This window comes from Rhinopithecus roxellana, chromosome 19 (genome assembly GCF_007565055.1).
Source record: "Rhinopithecus roxellana isolate Shanxi Qingling chromosome 19, ASM756505v1, whole genome shotgun sequence".
Lineage (NCBI taxonomy): Eukaryota > Metazoa > Chordata > Mammalia > Primates > Cercopithecidae > Rhinopithecus > Rhinopithecus roxellana.
Window position 1 is genome coordinate 37,760,978 of NC_044567.1, and position 22,185 is coordinate 37,783,162.

Consider the following 22,185-nt stretch of genomic DNA (forward strand, 5'->3'; position numbering starts at 1 on the left):
TTGTGATCCACCCACCTTGGCCTCCCAAACTGCTAGGATTACAGGTCTGAGCCACCGCGCCTGGCCCAAATTTTTTTCTATAAAACCACCTATCCCACTAAGGGTAGGGTAAATGATGCATCATGCCCAGATGGCAACATGGGCCCCATCTGGAAAGCGAGTGCTGGCCACCGTGGTACAGTGCTGTGCAGTGCCTGTGTGGTGCTGAATCTCAGGAGCAGCCCCAGTCCTCTGAACCACAGCTGCAGGGACCTTAGACATAAGCAAGGACCTCTGGTGGCCAGGCCTGCCAGCAAGGAGATGCTAATCCTGTCCTGGGGTTCTGCAGGGAGGTCAGGCCAGTGGAGAGGTGCTGAGACCCATGTGTGGTCTCTCCTACTCCTGCCCATGTTGTGCAATGGGGGCGACCACACACCCGATCTGCCTGGGAGAGTCCCGGTGTGCCCACTGCCTCACTGAGTTCTGAGTGGTGCTGCCTCTCACATCTCACTGGTATCACATCTGAAGGACAATTTATGTCTGCCCCTTCCCCACCCTGTGGACCTCCGTTTCCTCATGTGTAATTGGGGAAAATATGCTTACATGGTTATGTGGTGGTGGTATTGATGGGCTCCATCTGTCAATGCCCTGCATCCAGCGACCACCTGGAGCACACCTGCAGTTCACAAGCTGGGCTTCCTGCTGCAGTGAGGGGAGCAAGCACTGCCTGGAGCCAGGAAGCAACTCTGAAGGAGGTGTTGGAAAAGACTTATTCCAGAATTTGGGCTTGTACTGGGGTATTGGGGGAGGTTTGAAGGAAGCCTTTGCTCCAGATTGGATGCTCTCAGAGGCCAGGTGGATTCTACCACCCTGAAGCTGCCGGGTTCTGCTCTCCGCTACTGCGACCCACCGGTGAGAGAGCAGGCCACAGGCACACAAGCAAACCTCTCCCTTGAGGAGACTCACTGGCACACAGTCTGTACAGTCCTGGGGCTGGGATCCCGCGCTGCTTCCCCGTCCCTCCGCCCGCAGTTTCTTCCTCCTCGACGACCCTCCATGAATCCCGGCCTTCAGAGACCATCCTGTTGATGCCCTGGCCAGGACTGGTCTTAGCCCCGACTCTGACTGATCCCTCTAATCCCAGATACTCGGGAGGCAGAGGCAAGAGAATGACTTGAAACCGGGCGCAGAGTTTGCAGTGAGCCACTGCACTCCAGACTGGGTGACAGACACTCCGACTACAAAAAAAAAAAAAAAAAAAGACAAGAAAAAGAAGAGAAAACAGAAGACAAAAATGACGGTGGAGCGGCGGCTGTGGGCACTGGGGCGGCAGCGGACGAAGTGAAGTTTGGGAGGGGGACCTCGTTGACCCTCCGCGAATCCTGGCCTGAGGCTGAGATCCCGCGCTGCCTCCCTGGCGATCCGTCTGAGGTTTCTTCCTCCCAAGGTTTCTTCCTGGTGGTCGACCCTCCGAGAATCCCGTCCTCCGGAGACCATCCTGTTAACGCCCTGGCCAGCACTGCTCTCAGCCCCGACTCTGACGCCCTATCACACAGAACTCCTACCTCTCCAAGTGTCAGGGACCCATCCCCGAGCAACTGTGGCAATCACTGCCACAGTGATTGAGACCAAAGCCCAGGCTCAGGCCTCGCGCATGCGCACTGGTGAGGCCGCATTCCCCCTTGCTCCGGAGAGTCAGGCTGCTGACGCTTTAAAAAATGGCGGCCACACGGCGACTGCGGGGACTGGAGCCGCGGTGGCGGCGGCGGCGCAATCCGAGGCGGCGGGTGGGAAGAGGACAACGAGAGGGGCCTGCGGGAGACCCAGGGTGGGACCCATAGGAGTCCTGTCGTCAGGACCTTCTTGATCAGTCTTCTGCTTCGGTTCCCGGTGGAGGAGGAGCTTCAAGGTGCCCGCTGGGCTCTAGGGACTTCTCTTTGGATCCGACTATGGATCCGACCGGGTGATCAGGAATGGGGTTACAATGTGTTGAGGCGGGGAGGGTCTCTTTGGGGAACAGAAAGATCCCAAGGGCCGCAAGGCGTACTGTCGGCTGAAAATGCGCTGACCCATGAGCGCACTGCCTCCCTCCTTCCTGGGTGGAGCAGTGGCCTGCCTTCACCTCCAAGGCCCGGGTCTCTGGCATCCTGGCACTGCTTTCTGCGACATATGCAAAGAGAGATAGAGGCGAGTCCGAGATGGAGCCAATGTACCACACATGGCACTGACGTTCCTCAAGAGCAGATGGAGTGAGGGTGTGTCTTTGAGGCCGTATGGGGTGATGCCGAGACGGACAGTGACGTCCAGGCGTGCACCCGTGGGCCACTGGGATCTCCCACACAAAGCTGAGGAAAAGTCAAGCACACCTGAAAAACTGCGAGACAGGGTATGTGTCCAAGTCCAAGCCACATTCAGGGATGCCTGCCAGAGGGGTCCAGAGGTTTCGACAAACTACACCACAAAAACACCCCTCCAGCCAGTAGGTATCCCTGACTGCACCTCTCCTGCACCCAGGAAAAAGCTCCCTGACATCTGAGGCAGCTGAAAGATTCAGTGTTTGAAAGCACTCTCCCCAGGAGCAGAGGAACGGGCTGGCCTTCAGGAATGAGAGAGGAAGCACAGGTGGGATACAACAGTGCCTTTCCTAGAAGGTAAAGGTCAGCCATGGTGCGGTCACCTCCTGCTCTTAATGGGCTGACCACGAAGCCATCACTTGGGACATGGAGAACAAGGGAGCTTCCCTGCCAAAGACAGGTATGGAAGCACAGAGCTCCAGAATCATCACACCTGCCCAATCATCCAGAAATACCTTTGGAGAGGGAAACAATCATGAAAAGGACCACAATGAAATTTCTCCCTGATGGACTGGGAAGTGTTCTTTGTTGAAGACATTGAGCCAGACTAAGAAGCCTCTAGGCTTCCCAGAAACTGGGCAGAGAGAGCAAGAGGGAGGACAGAGCAGAGACCAGAGTGCAGCCAATCTATGGCATAATGCTACCATCACGGGCATCTGGAAAAAATCACAAACAGGCGACTTGACCAGGAAGGCCAGCGTTTCAGTGACAGAGATGTTTGCCCCATCCCATTGCTGCCTTTCTTCTCCATCCCTGTGTGGAGCTGTGAGTAGATTTCAAAATGAGGGCAAAGGGCGAGAGGAGTTAGACCCATCTTCTTGAAGGTCTGTGGGCACCCTTTCGGGTGGACAATGAGCACCTGTGAGACTTTTGTCCTTGGCTGGGGTGTGGTCATCTTCATCCTAGTAAAGAGGCAGCTCAGGGTGGGAGGGGTATTAAAACTCCTGCCAGTCACGCCAGAGACTCGGAGCCCCTTCACTGAAGCACAGCCACAGAGAATTCCTGCTTTGCCATGCCTCAGGGACTGGATTCTAAGGCAACCGCGGAAATCACTGTGAGGAGAGAATCAGAGTCTCACGGGTGCGCAATTGCTGGGCCCACTTGCGCTCTGCTCCTGGAAATCAGGCTGCGTCCCCTTTAAAAAATGGAAACCGCGTGGTAGCACAGGGGCTCCTGCTGCACTCCAGCAGGCAGAGGGATCCAGAGTCCAGTAGGGGGCCACGTGGGAGAGGGGGCCGCGGGTATGCGAGGACCAAAACCACAAGGAGACCTGTCTTTAGGACCTCCTTGAGATGATTTCCACCAGGGGAGGGGGAGCTTCAAGGTGCCTACTGGGATCTCAAGAATCATCTTCAGATCAGATTCTGGACCTCTCTGGGTGAGGAAAGATGAGATGACCACATCTACTGAGGCAACCCATTCTGCAACCCAGAATGGTCCTATGGGCCTCAAGGCACGGTGTCAGCTGAAAGTTCACTGACCCATTAGCCATTTGCCTCACTCCTCCTTTGAAAGAGCAATGGCCTGCCCCAATTCTAAAACCCCTGGGGCTCCGGTGAGCTGACACCGTTTTCAAGGACAGGTGCAAAGAGAGACAGGAGGACCCAAGGTGCAGTCAATGTGACCACTCGTGGCACTGACGTATTCTAGAGCAGCTGGTGTGACAACGTGTCACCGCAGGAGTATGGAGTAATGGCAAAACAAAAAATGGTGTCCAGGCATGTGCCCTGTGGAAGGGGGCCACGAATGACCATTCCATCAGTGTTAGGGGAAATCAAAGAATATCAGGGATTCAGGATGGGGCAAAAAGATTCAGTGGGTCACGGCACCCAGGAAAAGAGGAGAGGGTGTGCCTGAAGAATGACACTGGATGTGTAGAGGAAATCCAATACTAACTCTCCTGGAACACAAGGTCAGTCAGGATCACCTAATGCTCATTCTAGGCCATTCACCCATACAAGAGGTGAAAGATACCATAACTGTACGACACGCATATGGAAACCAAGAGATCCAGGGTCATCAAGTTGACCAATCAAGAAGAAACAGGTTTGGAGAGAGAAACAATCATGATGGGGATCTCAAGGAAGTGTCTCCCTGATGGACTGGAAAGTGATCCTTAAGGAAGACATCCACCCAGACCAAGAAGCATGTACGCTCGGGAGAAACAGGGGATACACAGCCATAGGGACGAAGGAGCAGAGGACAGAGCCCAGGCGGGGTACAGCACCATGCCACCGCCACGGGCTTAAGGGAAGGGGTGCCCAACGGGTGGCCTGTCCAGTGAGGCCAGTGTTCCAGTGACTGGGATTGTGGCCATCTCCCATTCCCGGCTTCCTCTTTCAGCCTGTGTCGCCGTGTGGCTTCTTTTCTCAGAGAAGAGCCCTGAAAAGGTACAAGCCTCTTCTGTGATGTGGGCCTGCTCCTCTCCCGCAGGACAATGAGCTCCCATGCGGCTTTTGTCCCTGGCTGGAGTGTGTTCGTCTTGAGGCCGCACAGGATGGGGATGAGATTGCAACTGCTCCAGGAGGGAGGCATCTCCTCACGTGGTCAGGCCTTCACAAACCCAAAGTGGAAGCGCGGCGAAAACGGTTGACAAGCGGACACCTGACCCAGGCAGAGACACAGAGGGAGGCTCACAAAGACTGGCAGACAGGCAAGAAATCGCTTTTTGGGGCACAGTGTACATTTTCCAAACGGGCACGCACATACACACAAACACACACACACACACAACACACCAACCGACAGAGAGAGGGCAAGAAACACACAGAGAGTAGGAGACAGAGAGAGAAGCGACAACGGGAGACACACAAACACACAAACACACGCAGACCGTCATACAGCAGGGGCGCAGAAACAAACACCCCCAGGCGGCCGCTGCGGCTACGGGGTTCCACTCTCGACCAGAAGGACCCTCGGTTGAGAGAACAGCCCACGGGCCTGCAGGCCGACCCGTCCTCGAGATCCCGGGGGCACGACTTCTGGGGAGACTCACGCGAACAGAACACCGTCCCGGCGGGCCTGAAGCTGGGATGCGGAGCTGCTTCCCCCAGACTCAGCCTGTGCTTTCAACATCCTGCTCAGCCCTTTGCCACGACTCCTGGCATCCGGAGACACTCCTGTCGACCCCGTGGAGAGGTCAGGCTGGAGCCTCGGAACCCGGACAGCCAGGCAGTGCCACGGAGGGCTCCTGTTTGCCAAGCGTCAGGGCGTGGTTTCTGTGACAACCGTGGGAACCACTGTGACAGAAGCCCTCCCCCCCCCCCGCCCCCCCGCCCCAGCCGCTCGCGCCTGGCTCATGCGCATTGGCTGGGCCGCCCCGCGCTCCGCTGCGGGCATTCAGGCTGCGTCCCCTTTAAACGATGGCGGCCGCTCGGCGCCAGGGGCTCTGCTGCTGCAGCCTTGGCAGCGGCTGGATCCGGGGTCCGGCAGGTGGCCGCGTGGGAGAGGGGGCTGCGGGCGGGGTCCCAGGTCCAAACCCAAGACCCCCAGGAGTCCTGTCTTCAGGACCTCCTTGATCCGATTTCCACCGGGGCGGGGGAGCTTCAGGGCGCCTGCTGGTGTTATCTCAGGACCCCCCATCAGATCCGATTCTGCACCCCTCCGGGTGAGAATGGATGGGCTGAGCACATCGACTGAGGCAGGCAGGGCCTGGCTGCAGCCCAGAATCATCCCATGGGCCTCAAGACGTGGTGTCAGCTGAAAGTTCACTGATCCGTGAGCCCTCTGCATCCCTCCTTTTGAAGGGAGGTGGCCTGCCCTGATTTGGAAGGGCCTGGGGCTCCTTCAAACTGATCCCGCTTTCCAGCACACGTGTAAACAGGTCCAGGGGCGATTCCGAGGTGGAGCCAATGCGTGGCACTGGCGTACCCTAGAGCAGATGGTGTGAACCTGTGTCCCTGAGGGCACACGGGGCGATTGCGTAAGAAACAATGGGGTCCAGGCATGTGCCCGGTGGAAGGGGGGCACAGGTGACTTTTCCATGAATGCCAGGGAGAATCAAAGAACGCCTGGGATCTAGCAGCGGGCCAAAAGTTTCAGGGGGTCAGTCCACCCCGGAGCAGAGGGGAGTCTCATTCTCAGGAATGAGACTGGATGTGCAGAGGAAATGGGACAGTTCCTGTTCCAGAAATCAAGGACTTGTCTTTCAAAGAAGGAGGGAGGCAGAGGGCTCAGAAGGGTCAGTGAACTCTCAGTTGACAGCACGCCTTGAGGCCGGTGGGGTGATTGTCGGCTGCAGTGAGTCCCTGCCTGACTCACTAGATGTGCTCAGCCCATGCTTTCTCCACCGGAGGGGTCCAGAGTTGAATCTGAAGCTGAGTCCTGAGACCCCAGCCGGCGCCCTGAAGCTCCCCCTCCCCTGGTAGAAATCAGCTCAAACCGAAGCAGGTCTGCAGAGAGAAGCAATCATGACAGTGATCTCCAGGAAGTGTCTCCCTGATGGAATGGGAAGCGATCCTTGTGAAAGACATCCAGCCAGACCAAGAAGCATCTACGTCGTGGAGAAACAGGGGATACACAGCCAGAGCGAGAACGGAGCAGAGGCCAGAGCCCAGGCGAGGTACAGCACGATGAAACCGCCACGGGCTAAGGGGAGGGGGGCCAAACGGGTGGCCTGTCCAGTGAGGCTAGCGTTCCAGTGTCTGGGATTGTGGCCATCACCCATTTCCGGCTTCCTCTTTCATCCTGTGTGGTGGTGTGGCTTCTTTTATCAGAGAAGAGCCCTGAAAAGATACAAGCCCCTTCTGTGATGTGGGCCTGCTCCTCTCCTGCAGGACAATGAGCTCCCGTGCGGCTCTTGTTTGCGGCTGGAGTGTGTTCGTCTTGATCCACGAAAAGAGGCAGCACGGGATGGGGCTGAGATTTCAACTGCTCTGGGAGCCACGCATCTCCTCATGTGGTCGAGGTTTCACAAACCCAAAGTGGAACCGCTGTGAAAACGGTTGACCAGCGGACACATGACCCAGGCAGAGACGCGCAGGGAGGCTCACCAAAGACAGGCCGACACGCAAGAAATGGCTCTTTGGCGCACAGGGCACATTCCTCCAAACACACACACACACACGTAAACACCAACCGACAGAGAGAGGGCAAGAAACTCACAGAGAGTCAGAGACAGAGAGAGAAGCGAAAATGGGAGGCACACAAACACATACACACACAGACAGTCATACGGCAGTGGCGCAGAAACAAACACCCCCAGGCAGCGGCTGAGGCTACGGGGTTCGGTGTTCGGCTCTCGACCAGAAGGACCCTCGGCTGAGAGAGCAGCCCACGGGCCTGCAGGCCAACCCGTCCTCGAGATCCCGGGGGCACGACTTCTGGGGAGACTCATCCGAACAGCCTCTGGGCGGGCCTGAGGCTGGGATGTGGCGCTGCCTCCCCCAGACTCCGCCTGTGCTTTCAACATCCTGCTCAGCCCTTCCCCACGACTCCTGGCATCCAGAGACAGTCCTGTGGACCCCGTGGAGAGGTCAGGCTGGAGCCTACGAGCCCCGACACCCAAGCACTGCCACGGAGGGCTCCTGTTTGCCAGGCCTCAGGGCGTGGTTTCTGTGACAACCGTGGGAACCACTGTGACGCGAGCACCCGCTGGCGCCGGGCTCATGCGCATTGGCTGGGCCGCCCCGCGCTCCGCTGCGGGCAGTCAGGCTGAGTCCCCTTTAAACGATGGCGGCCGCTGGACGCCAGGGGCTCTCCTGCTGCAGCCTTGGCAGCGGCTGGATCCGGGTTCCGGTAGGGGGCCGCGTGGGAGAGGGGCCGCGGGCGGCTTCCCAGGTCCAAACCCAAGACCCCCAGGAGTCCTGTCTTCAGGACCTCCTTGAGCCGATTTCCACCGGGGGAGGGGTAGCTTCAGGGCACCTGCTGGGGTCATCTCACGACCCCCCATCAGATCCGATTCTGGACCCCCCTGGGTGAGAATGGATGGGCTGAGCACATTGACTGAGGCAGGCAGGGCCTGGCTGCAGCCCAGAAAGATCCCCTGGGCCTCAAGGCTTAGTGTCAGCTGAAAGTTCACTGAGCCCTGAGCCCTCTGCCTCCCTCCTTTGAAAGAGCAGTGGCCTGCCGTGATTCTGAAGGGCCTGGGACTCCTTCAAGCTGATCCCGCTTTCCAGGACACGTGTAACCAGGTCCAGGGGCGATTCCCAGGTGGAGCCAATGCGTGGCAGTGGCGTACCCTAGAGCAGATGGTGTGAACGTGTGTCACTGAGGGCACACGGGGCGATGGCGGAAGAAACAATGGTGTCCAGGCATGTGCCCGGTGGAAGGGGGGCACAGGTGACCTTTCCATGAATGCCAATTAAATATATATAATAATTAACTAGTTTTCTAACACTCTCATGTTAGAGAGAGTTAAACATCATCTATGAGTGCTTCATGTTTGTCAACATTGATAGGAAATTTAACATTTTTACTTGCTAGGTCCTATCGATGCTGATTTAAAATATTTTATTTCTGTTTCTATTAGTTCAAAATAAAACAAAAAAGTGTTCCTGCCAAAAAAAAAAAAAAAAAAAAAAAAAAAGAACTCCTGGGATCTAACAGCGGGTTGAAAGTTTCAGGGGGTCAGTCCCCCCCAGGAGCAAAGGAGAGTCTCATTCTCAGAAATGAGACTGGATGTGCAGAAGATATGCGACAGCACCTGTCCCAGAAGACAAGGACTTGTCTTTCAAAGGAGGAGGGAGGCAGAGGGTTCAGATGGGTCAGTGAACTTTCAGTGGACAGCATGCCTTGAGGCCCGTGGGATGATTGTGGGCTGCAGCGAGAGCCTGCCTGCCTCACTAGATGTGCTCAGCCCATACTTTCTCTCCCGGAGGGGTCCAGAGTCGGATCTGAAGCGGAGTCCTGAGACCCCAGCCGGCGTCCTGAAGCTCCCCCTCCCCCGGTGGAAATCGGCTCCAACCGAAGCAGGTCTGCAGAGAGAAGCAATCATGACAGGGATCTCCAGGAAGTGTCTCCCTGATGGACTGGGAAGCGATCCTTGTGAAAGACATCCAGCCAGACCAAGAAGCATCTAGGTCGTGGAGAAACAGGGGATACACAGCCAGAGCGAGGACGGAGCAGAGGCCAGAGCCCAGGCGAGGTACAGCACCGTGAAACCGCCACGGGCTTAAGGGGAGGGGTGCCAAACGGGTGGCTTGTCCAGTGAGGCTAGCGTTCCAGTGTCTGGGATTGTGGCCATCACCCATTCCCGACTTCCCCTTTCAGCTGTGCTCCTCCTAAATCCCTGTGCCTCCTGCAAAGCCCGCATTCCTCATTACAAAGTGCAACTCCTCTTACAAATCTCAGCACCATAACACCCCTTCTCATTAGAAATTGTGCTCTTCCTACCAAGCCTGCTCCACCTTCCAAAAGCTTGTTCTTCCTACCAAGGCCTGTTTCTCTTTACAAAACCCTGTTCATCCTACATAGACCAATTTATAGTCCATCATCTCAAGCTTATCCAGACTTCTTCCCCCTTCTGTAACACTTAGCTCTCTTACCACAACCACAGTCATTGATGTTTGCTTGCCTTCCCATTAGAGTGTGAGCTTTGAAAGAATGCTGACTTAGTTACTGTGGTATATCCCCACCCTCACAGACACGCACACTTGCATAATTACTGGCACCAGTATACAGTGGGGAAAGAAATTGAATTTCAGAAAGACAAGCATTGCCGATATAGATTTCAGCACTTTGCCAGACAGTCTCCTATTCCCCCACTGGCTGTGTGGCATCAGATCATTTGTCCCACCTGCTTTGGTGAGCCTCAAATGAGGTGACAAGCTAAAGTTGGCTTAAGTGATCATTAGTCAGTAGACATGCATGGAACCAATGGCCCTAGTAGAACCCCTGGGCGAGCAGGAATAGTGCCCTAGAAAGGAAGCCAATTCCGTGAAGCGTTATCTGCCAAGGAAAACAGGATCTCAGCAGTCACCTGTTAGATCATGCGCTTTTTGACATACTGTGTACCTCCTCCCCTTGCAAACATGCTTCCCTCTTCACCACTGGCTTATTAAGTACTAGGAAGGCAGGAACTGTCCTCCTTTTCTCACCATATTCCCAGATTCATATGCCAGACAATACTGGAATGAATGGGTGAAGAAACAAATTCCCATCCCTTGGGCTCTGGCATGGAGCTGTGGTCCCCAGGGATCTTGCTCACATCATGGTGTCAGCCAGTCCCCAGCCAGCCTCTCCTTTTCCCTGTCTTTTTCTCTCCCTTCCTTTTCCTCTTCTCTGAAATTATCTTACTGAAGTTCTCAGCACGTGGGACCTACTGGGACCAAAGTTGGGCATTCATGCTAGACCACAAAGGCCTGAAGAGCAGGGGCCCAGGCAAGGGCTGCTGTCCAGTAGCCTGTGGCTTCCTCCCCTTCCCCAGGTCCAACTCTGTGTTCTTAACTCCAGGCAACTGGCCCACAACTGCATGGCACTGATTTCAGTGCGAGGAGGGAGAGGCTGAGCAGAAGAGATACAGCAGCGCACGCCAGCAGGTTCTCAGGGAAAGTAGAGCCTGTTATTTCTGTCTTCTTTTCTCTCCCCTCTTTTCTGCATTTTTTCATCCTCACTATCATCCCCTACCTCTCTTCTTCTGTTTTCCCTCTTCTTCCCTCTCTACCTTGCACTTTTGTTTTACCTCTTTCCCTCCTCTATTGGTCTCTTCTCCATCCTCAGCCACTTCCAACAACCTCCCTTCCTTTTCCCACGTGTTTCTTCCTTGCCTCTCCCTTCTCCTCGTCTGTTTGCAGTTCCTTTCTGTCATTTCATGTACTCCTGTTTATAGCTTCATTTCATTCTCTTTATCCTTTTTCTTTCTCTTCTCCCTCCTCTTCCAGATCCAAGTCTTCTTTCCTTTTGGTCTTCTGCCCCACTCCAGGAGTCAGTCTCTGTTGCAAACCAAATTTCCACTCACTTCACACACACATGCAGTGGGAAATGGAAACAGCAGAGAGCATCTTGGAGGAGAACTTGAGCTTACATCCTTCGGTAGATGCTGCCAACCTCCAGCCAGTCCTCTCTAATAAGGCCCAAGAGCCAGCAAGATAACAGCCTTTCTCAGAAGGTAAGATCAGTTTGTTAGGACTGACATAATAAAATACCACAGGCTAGGTAGCTTAAACAACAGAAAATTAGTTTTGTCAGAGTTCCAAATGCTGGAAGTCCAAAGTCAAGGTGTTGTCAGGTTTGGTTCTTCCTAAGGTCTCTCCCCTGGGCTTGCAGATGGCTGCTTTCTCCCTGTGTCCTCGCATGGCCTTTCCTGTGTTCACAGGCACCCCAATGTCTCTTCTTCTTTTAAGGCCACAAGTCATATTGCACTGAGGCCCTCCCTTATAACCTCATTCAATCTAAACCACATTTTTAAAGGCCTTATGTCCAAATATAGTCACATTCTAAGGCTCTGGGGGTTACAGCTTCAACATACAAATTTGGGAAAGACACAAATTCAATCCAAAACAGAGCTATGCAGTGGCCTACAGACCTGGCTGCAAATGCAGGGTCATTCTGTCGTATAACTGGGAAATCTACCTAATCTCACTGAGCTTCAGTTTCCTCATTTATGAAGCAGAAATCTTCATAATGTATACCATAGGTTTGTGGAGGAATGAAATGTGTTACAAAGCAATCAGAGCAATGCCAGAGGACACACTAAAAGACAGCACTGTTGTTTTCAATCTCTATCTGATCATCTGCAGATTGCAACCCTTAGTTATATCAATGTTCTGTATTTGATTTGCTTTAAGACCTAAATTCTGCCAAGTAACCAAAATCCTGCTGGCTTAGAGCTTTTCCATTCACATGATGGTTCATAAAAGTCATTCCCACTGAATGTCCTGATACATAAGGGACCTATTTATAGCACAGGGTCTAGTGCATAGTAGGCACTTTCAAAATGTCCTCCCTTTCTCTCACACTCATTTACTCATCAGAACAGACTTATAAGGCAGGCATTCTTAACTCAATCTCATTGATGTGAATCTGAATCTAAATAACTAGCAAGCAATCACCAGGGATGTATTTGTGTCTCCACCATGGGTCTGTCTTCTTCCAAGGGTAGCCCTGTCCTGCCGCACTGGCTCTTTGGCTTTGAAAGCTGAGAGATCTAGAGAAGACTGTCCTTAGGCCCTCCTGGCCACTGGAAGAGGAGCAGTGTGGAGGACAGACACTTGGAGGCCAGTGTGTGTCAAAGACAACATGTATGTCATTCATATGGTCACACTGTCTTGAGTACCCATAACATACCAGGCATGGTGCAAAGCTCTGGGACTTGGTGGTGAGCTGAGCAGGTTCCACTTTTACAAGAGCAGAGTTTGTAGTATTGTATGCTAAACACATACAATAAATACATAATAAAAAGACTGGAGGTGAATGTTCTGAAGAGAATAAGCATGATGAGAAAGAATGAAAGGACCTTTCTAAGAAAATGGCATTGAAGCTGAGACCCGAAAGATAAGCTGGAGCTAGCCAGGTAAAGGGCAGGAGGAAGAGTATTCCTGAGAAAAAGTCATCATTGCGATGACTGCTCAGGCAGCCCAGCGACCTGCAGAAGGCCAGTGTGGCCAGAGCGGGAAGCAGGAGGGGGGTTGGGAGAGGACTCTGCAGAAGGAGGCAGGGTCAGGTCACGGAGACACTTTCAGGCCGTATTTAAAAGCTGGTATTTTATTCTGAGCACAGTAAGAAGATTTTTAAACAGGGAACTGCCATCATCTTATTTATATTTTTAAATGATCATGCTGGGAGCTTGGTGGAAAATAGACTGTCAGGGGGTAGGGGTGGGATAGAAATGGAAACAGATGAAAAGCCTGGTGCAGTAGTCCAGGTGAAAAGAAAACAACGCAAGGGGCCCAGGGCAATGCCAGTGGTGCTCAAGATGAAAATATATGCTGATGGAGAAAAGTGGGGTTCTCTGCACATCTCACCCCTCAGCCTGGTGTACAGGACCTCAGTTAAATGTAACCTGAGTTTTTAGGTCATGTGTGAAGCTCTAGATGAGAGTGGAGGGGAGGAGAGAAAGGATCCTGAAAAGCCTTTTCCACTAGCCCTACCCAGGGGCTCCCCACAAAACCAGCTGCCCTGCCAAGCACCCCAGCTCATCCCCTCACCCCTCCAGTGAGGCCCAGCCCCAGCACCTGCCCTGCCATGCCTTCTTCAGTGCCACCTACTCTCCACCCTCCCCAGACGTGGCTTTTGCCTGCTCCCCTCAGAGCCCTTTGCACATCCCTGCCCTGTCAAAAGCACTGCAGTGGCATAGCCATGAATTCCAGTTTGGCTTCCACCACTGACTTGCTGCAGGATGAGTAAATCCCATAATCTCTCCCAAGTGGCCAATGTGCCACGAATGTAAATGCAACACCGAACTAATGGAACCCAAAAGACGTAATTAAAACATTTGTTTATTTTATCTGTGCCTCTCACAGACCCCCTCCACTGATAAAACTTCAGCAGTCCCTGGACATTTTCTGTTTCCCTCCCTCTCCTCTCCTTCCTAGTTGTGGTACATGGTTGGGGAGGAAAGTGAATAGAAAGCACAGGAGGTTGTAAACCAGCTCCAGGCCATCTGGGCCTGCCTGATACTTAAAGCTCTCAGAAATCTTTCTTGGTTTTTTGGAGGGTCCTCTCCCCAACTCTCAGCTGCCACTCACCTTGCCAGGGGCCATGCCTCTATCTCAGTAGGCAGTTTCCCATAACCCTCACCTATTCCAGGGTTAAAGCCCACAGCCTCTTTCTACAGGGATGTGCTCTTCCCACAGGCCACCATCTTGGACAGGATTTCTCTTAAGTGGCTCCTGACTGATATTGCTACTGCAAGTTCTCATACCATCCCCAAGAGTCAAGCAACATTGAAGCACTCTCAAAGAGGAGTCTGTGTTTATCCGCACAGCAGCCACACTCTCTCTCCCTTCTTCTGCCCCATGCCTTCCGGCCTAGGGGCACAGCCTCTAGTCTTCAGATCCCTCTGGGTCCGTTGACTCCAGGCAAGGCGTCCCTTAACTGCAGTCACACATGTCAAGCTTTCCTAAGGTGCTGCTGAAGCCCTACTCCCACTGGTTTGGGAGAAGAGAACAGCACCCTCCACCCTTCTGCCTGGAGGAACAGTGTTCACGGCACAGCTCACACCACAGAAAGCCTCTGCCTAAGTTTTCTCTCCTTAGTTCCTGGACTATGTCTTTGAAAACTGGAAACAGAGTCCCAGCCACACAGGTAACCAAAGCCCCTGGGCTCTTTATCATCACTAGGTCTGAGCAGACTCTCCCTCTTGCATTTCTTCCACCTTCATGGCCAGAGGAACAGAGGTTGTCCAGGCTCCCAGGAAAACATGGCTCTCTCTCTATGGTTACCTTGTCCAGATGCAAGAGCCTTTCAACCATAATCCAGCTCCTGAGGGCAAAAGCAGATGAAGAGAGAGTCACTCATGCTCTGCTTTGCAGTGTCCAGTCCACGGTCTTTCAGAACAGCCACCCCTGAGAGCTGAAGGCTGGACTGTAGAGAGGGAGAGTGAAGCCCTGTATGATGCACCACAGGCCAAACCTGCTGCTCATCTAAATGCAGAGGGCTCTGCCCCTGACCACGGAGTTGGTGTTCTGGGCTGGTCAGTACTGCCTACCTGCATCAAATGCTCTTCCTTTCTCAAGCCCCCCTCATGGGAGCAGTTGGAGAGCACTTGCTGAAGGGGCAGGTTGTGTTTGGGGAAGTTTTCCCCTTTGGGCTGACCCAGAAGTGAGATGGAAAGAGCTCAAGGATGATGTCTGTGATTCTTCTAGATGTGCTCACTGAGGGGCGTCTGGAAGCCGCCACTAGGGTTCCCCTCCAAGGCGGCCCCATAGCTCTGGGTTGAACGGTGCAGTGATGGGGTGGTGAGAAAGGATCCAGGAGTCCAACCAAGGTGGGCTTCGTTCATAGTTCAGCCGCTCACTAGACTAGCCGTGTGGCCATGGTAGGTCGCTTCCCTTCTTCTTCACCCTGGACCTCCCTTCTCGTGACAGTCATCTCAATTGCAACTGCTTGTGTTGAACCTGTCATCCCAGCCACAGTGCAAGCTCCCTGAGCACATAGGCCAGGCCTTGGTGTTCAACCCTGTGTCTTGGCCCTAGCACAGGGCCTGGCCCATGGGAGGTCTTCAGAAAAAAGAAAGACCTGAGTGAATAATATGAACAGTAACTCTCCTACACTATAAACTAAATGATTCTATTATTAATCCAGAAACATTTGCAGTATCAACACCACCCCTAGACTGGGGCAAGAGAACATGCCATCCAATTGGGACTCTCAGGCCACGGGAGGTTGTAGGGAGGGGAAGTGAAAGATTATGGTTTTTGCCCTGGGAAATGTACCAGGGCCGCCATTTGCTTCAAGTCACATACCCCAGATCACCCCAAGTGGACGTCCAGACAGACAGATCACTGTGCCTTCTACTTCATCTCTGCTTGGATGACAGTTTCAGGAAACCCTGGCATCCTGGACAGCTTGATAAGTCAGTCTCCATCCCAGGTCCAGTGGGTCCAGGTGGGTCCAGGTAACCTGGGAACCTGGGCCACCTTCTGCCCCACCTGCCTTGACAGCGCCATGAAACCACTCAAGTTCACAGGCAGCAGGACAGGCCAGGAAAAGAACACCAGCATCATTCTCTGAGGATCACACTGCAGGGCCCTGGGTAAGAACAGGATGGCTGTGGATGTGGCATTATATACAACTTTAAAATATTTAGGCATATGCTATGTGGACTTCATTTGTACACTTGCTTCAAGCCCTGCAAGTTCAGGGGTGTATCTGCATGGTTCCTCGATGCTCAGGCTTAATTAGTCATGAGCTATCATTCCTTTGTGCTTTTAATCAATCTTTTTAAAGATCCTTCTATGTGCTGGATATTGTGCTAGGTCAGGTTCTTTAAGGATCTCATTGTCCTCATCAGCTTCTCCAGTGAAGCTGACTTTGTTCCACAAAGTCTCATGCTTAGTCATGAACTACAAGTTCCATCCAGACCCACCTGGCTTTCTTTCACCCCATCCTTGCCAATTTTACCCCAGTACTGAGGCTTGGATCAGGTCCCCCCACCTCCCTCTTAATCTGCATAACTATGTAAATCCAAGCAGCCCTTCCTGTCTTAGCCTACACATCATTACCCAATAAGCAAACCTTTCCCAAATCAACTCAGGAGAACTTTCTTCAGAAAAAACTTTCCTGGCCTTCACAATTGGATTAAGCCTCCCGTCAGAGGCTCTTGTAAATATCAGATATCTTCTTAGCATGTCACACTGGCAACTTTATGCTCCGGGATTAGATGAATAACTCTCTCCCACACTAGGCTGTTGAGTTTGATGGGCTCTACTGGATTCACTGTTGAATCTCTAGGGCTCAGCACAGTGTCTGACACATAGCAGGCACTCCAGGAATATTTACTGATTGAATTAAATAAATACAATGTAATGTATGGATAAATTCAATACATATTTCATGGCTTGAAAACTAACACTTATTGGGTTTTCATAAAACATACTGTGAGTTAAGGCAAATAGTACCAAATGAGAACCATTAACATGTATTTTCGTGGAGCTCAAACGAAATAACTTTGTCCAGCTATGGAATGTATGGGGAATTCATGAGAGGCTGAGAAGAGATGGTATAACTATATTCTGTGGTCAGTTCTGCTCCCATCCTGGTCTGCTTGCACTCTTTACTAAGCGCTGCTTTTCCTGATACTTTGTTTTTATGAGTCCTCATCTCTTCTTCTCTTTTTCCTCCTATGTGTTTTTCAAATGCATTCATCATCAGCAAAATTAATCTAATAGGCACACCCTTTGACTCAGAACTTTCAGCTGAAGGAGTCTAGCTCCTAGAAATATTACTATCATTTCAAATGACATAATACAAAGAGTGTTCACAGCAGCAGTGTTTGTCATGACAAGGAAATGGAAACAAGATGCCTGCCAATAGAGGAATGGATTCATACATTCACACTATGACCTTGCAAAGAATGTGGTAGATCTATGTTCTGATGAGGAAAGCTGCATCTAATACCTGGCCAAGGAGGAAAAAGGCAAGTTGCCATGTAATATGTACCTTATGATCCCTCCCCCACAATCAACGTATATGTTTGCATACATGTGGTAGAAATTACAAATTAAATTGCAACAATGGCTACCTTTGAGGAAGGACTTGGAGGGAGCTTGGGAAGGTCACTGTTACTTCTTGCTTTATACTCCTCTGTATTATCCAAATTTATGACAAAAGTATGTTATATTTCTAGCTTAAAAACTCCAGTAATGTAAGTGATTAATTTGCTTGTTTATGATCTGTTTCTCCTCTCTAGGATGTAAATTCCATATAAGCAGAGACTTTGTCCACCTTTTCTCACCATCATCTCCACTGTGCTTACAACAGTGCCTGGAATACCAGGAAGTGCTCAATGTATATTTTTTGAGTGACAGATCAATTTTTTAAAAAGCAAATTCCATTTTGACAAAATCTATCTTTCATATCCCCCTCTCCAACCCCTCCATGTTCTTATTGGTGAAGTGACTGGGTGCTGAGGAATCTGAAATTCTCTGCCTCACATGGTGGGCCTTGAATTAAGGTTGACCTCTTCCCTGAATCATTGGTTCCCATGATAAACGGGTTGAAAACCCATAAGGCCTCCTACACACAAATGTGAAAAAGACTCAAAGTTCTTAAGCGATAGGGTTTCAAGCAACAAAGAATGGGTTGTTTTAGAAAAGAAACCTTGATATTGGTTTAAAGTTAATCCCTTCAAAAGGTAAGAGCTAAAAAAGAACACATTAAGTTAGAAACAAGGAACAAAAGCATGTGCTGTCTGTCCAATCATTGAAAGGTCACAACTGTTTAACCACCAGATAATTCGACCTATTTAGAAGAGTCCAACAAAACCACAAAAATATAATAGATTATAGCTTAGGAAAAGATCTGCAAAAATATGCACTAAATTGTATTCTGTGGTTACTGCTTCTCTTTAACTTTCTCTTTGCTTTACTGTAGAACCAACATACAGCTGCTCAGGAATGCACACAATCTCAAAGACCCGTGGGCTGCCTTGCCTTTTCTTCGCGAGTGGAATTGTAGAGTTTGGGGACCATGATGCAGAAGTGAGAAACTGGTCAGGTCCAAAGATGTCAGAACTCAGGGGTTTCATGTTGTACACAGACAAGGAAGAGAAAAGAGGGAGTATGTCAGTCATATCGCCTGGACCAGATGGTTCTGGGTTTGGGAATCCTCATTTCTTGCATCTTACAGTTACATAAATCTATTACTTCTGTGCTTCTGGCTTTTTCTTTACTGTATCAACAGGCTACTGCAGGGGTCATAGCCTGGACATGGCCAACCAGAAAGATACTCAAGGAATGCTCAATGGGAAGAAAGCAGGTACACTTGATCCCTGCATAGAGCCGCAGAAACAAATGTCATTTGTGAATTTAACTGCTAGAGGCTAATGGAAATACAATGCAAACAACCTAAAGAATTTCCAGCTCAATGAATGATTCTTTTTTATCTGTAATCTTTATTTGTAAAAGAGAAACCTATTGTTTTTCCCTTAAGTTGTGATGCCAGCATAATGTGATCTCATGCAATGTGGGTGAAAGTTAAATGATTTTTAAAATAAATTTATAAGAGTAAGTTTAATAAGTAGAAAATATTGAATTTTATCTTCAAGGTAATATTTACAGAAAATAAAATGAAGCATGTGCTTTGAGGTGAGGAGAAAGTAATGAGACACTTTCACTTTTAGCTTCATTCTGTTCCATATCATCAAATTTGTTCCCTGTATCAGGAAGTAACAAACATAAAGAGATAAAAAGTGATCTCAGAAAGGGCAAAATCTATGGTTTACTCCAAATGCTGTATAAGTCCCTTGGGTTTCTTTTTCAGGAAGTCAATTCCCTGTCCCATGACTGCCAGTTAGGGCTTGTGGCTTCTCACCAATGTTCCCCCATAAAAATCAGCTCAAGGTGTGACTGCAGCTCAAGTCTGATCTCTCCTGGTCAACTGGGAAATTTACAGGGGACACTCGCACTTTACCAGGGAACAAAATTCTATGCCACAGGAAAGAAACTGGAGGGGGATTAATTGCAGGCTGGAAAGACTGTTGGTATGACAGTGGAGGGAGATGCTTATAAAATGTTAAGCAATGTGTTATTTTTATAAGGTAAGAGACCATATACAAAACAAATCTAATATGTGTGGTTTAGAGCACAGGCTTTGTGGTCAGAGACCTGAATGCAAATATTTCTCTGCTGTTTACTTTGGGCAAGTCACCTGCCTCTCTAAGGCTCAGTTTCCTCATCCATCAATTGTGTGTAATAAAAAGACAGTGCGGTTCTGAGTAGTCAAGTGCTCAATAAAATGTAGCCATTCGCAGAAAGACAAACTTTGCATGTTCTCACTCATTTGTGGGAATTAAAAATTAAAACAGTTGAATTCATGGAGATAGAGAACAGAATGATGATTACCATGGGCTGGGAGGGGCGGTGGGGAGGGAAGGACATTGGGGATGGTTAGTGGGTACAAAAATATAGTTAGATAGAATAAACAAGATACAATGTTTGATAGCACAATGGGGTGACTACAGTCAACAGTAATTTATTGTGCATTTAAAAATAACTAAAAGAGTATAATTGGAATGTTTGTAACACAAAGAAATGATAAATGTTTGAGGTGCTAGATACTCCATTTACCCTGATGTGATTATAATGCATTGTATGCCTGTATCAAAATATCTCATATACCCCATAATATATACTCTATGTACCCATAAAAATAAAAAATAAAATTTAAAAGTAGCTATTACTTTTTACCTTTTATGAGATGCATAAGCTTTTTAACTAGAGTAACAAGAAATTACGCAAACATGCATAAATGGAAATTATTAATATTTCTTTGACAAAAATGTGGGATTGCTTTTATTTAAGGGACATTGTTAGTATGAATGCTTCAAAAACAGAGTCAATAATCATCCGACATTAAATCCAAATAGGTGTACTCTATACACCTGCCTACATGTCTGCGTGAGCATGGGTGCTCCCCAAATGCCTGTAATTTGTAAGAGCCATTTAAGACTTACTTTCATTTTTCCTTCCCCACTCAGAGTTCTTCCATTTCTCCCGACTGAATCAAGGAGAAATCTCCCAGGAAGGCGAAACCTCTGGACCACCAAGTCCTTGAAGTAGGTTTACCCACTGCCACAGTTTTAATGGGAGTGTCCCAGTTTTAGCACTTAATAATCTCATGCCCCAGAAGCTCCACCAGTATTCTGCAAACTGGGATGGTGGTTTCCTCTACCTGGGAGCCTGGCACCCCAGCCAGGACCTACAGGATTACATCTGCTGACTGCACTCAGTTTTACTTCAGTGCAGGTGGTGTTTCTTTCCCTTGGTAGAGTTCTTCCACTAACACCCCTGTGAGTCTTGTCAGATGTGATTAAACTATGGGCAACACAAATGGAATGAAAAGAAGGAGGTGGAATTTTTTTTTTTTTTTTTAACCTGAGATAACTGAGAGTTAAGACTTGAGATGAACAGGGGGGTTAAAGAAGGGTATGCGTGCCTCTGGGTGCTTTGCTATCTATGTGCTCACACACAGGAAGGAGTGTGTGTAATGTACTGGGGAAGAGACCACTCACACACAGGAAGGAGTGTGTGTAATGTACTGGGGAAGAGACCGCTCACACACAGGAAGGAGTGTGTGTAATGTACTGGGGAAGAGACCGCTCACACACAGGAAGGAGTGTGTGTAATGTACTGGGGAAGAGACCGCTCACACACAGGAAGGAGTGTGTGTAATGTACTGGGGAAGAGACCGCTCACACACAGGAAGGAGTGTGTGTAATGTACTGGGGAAGAGACCGCTCACACACAGGAAGGAGTGTGTGTAATGTACTGGGGAAGAGACCGCTCACACACAGGAAGGAGTGTGTGTAATGTACTGGGGAAGAGACCGCTCACACACAGGAAGGAGTGTGTGTAATGTACTGGGGAAGAGACCGCTCACACACAGGAAGGAGTGTGTGTAATGTACTGGGGAAGAGACCGCTCACACACAGGAAGGAGTGTGTGTAATGTACTGGGGAAGAGACCGCTCACACACAGGAAGGAGTGTGTGTAATGTACTGGGGAAGAGACCGCTCACACACAGGAAGGAGTGTGTGTAATGTACTGGGGAAGAGACCGCTCATACACAGGAATGAGTGTGTGTAATGTACTGGGGAAGAGACTGTGGGAAGCCCGACCTGGGCAGGAGCCCCTGGAAAGTGGGGGAGGGGAAGGCAAAATTGAGGCACACAGTTCCCCATCATGGCCTCCAGAGGGCGCCATCAGCCCGCAGTGGTTCTTTGCCTTTTGAGGCGGGCAGAAGGAAGTCGATCCACCTGGAGGGTAAGGAAAGCTGCAACCCACTGCCTTCAGGGCTGGGGCATGCAAGAACGAGGTGGACCACTCGCAGTGCTTGAATGTTCTCCTTGTTAACCCCAGCAGGGATAAGCACCTCCGCCTCATAAGATCAAAGCTCTTTCGTTCCCGCTTTAACGTTGCCAGTCTCCTTTACCTCGGAAAGAATGAGAAACTTCATCCTAGCAATCCCAGGGATCTGTGCCCTCCAGAGGAAGATCTCTGCAAAGCTGTTTACAGCGGGTTGTGTGGAGGCCAGCTTCTCTGGCACGGCGCAGTGTTCCCGTGGAGCGTTTCCAGGGCGCGGAGGCCCAGGGTCGCCAGCTCGAATGAATAGGGAGCTGATTGCCGCTCCACACTGATGGATGTATATTTGTTACATTTGAAATGTTCTGAGAAAAGAACTGCTTCTGAAAAGAAGAGCTTTGTGTGAGCACAGTGAACATGAAGGGCGAGATTCCAAAATCCTTTAGGGGGTT

At 50.4% G+C, this 22,185-nt stretch overlaps 1 long non-coding RNA gene across 1 annotated transcript; it reads left to right on the forward strand.

Moving 5' to 3' along the window:
* The first annotated feature begins 8,875 nt into the window (after window positions 1–8,875).
* LOC115894727 lies at window positions 8,876–18,894 on the forward strand. The gene is made up of 3 exons (XR_004054870.1): window positions 8,876–9,417; window positions 11,153–11,379; window positions 18,306–18,894. It is a non-coding gene; the product is annotated as an uncharacterized LOC115894727 (long non-coding RNA).
* Window positions 18,895–22,185: the final 3,291 nt, after the last annotated feature.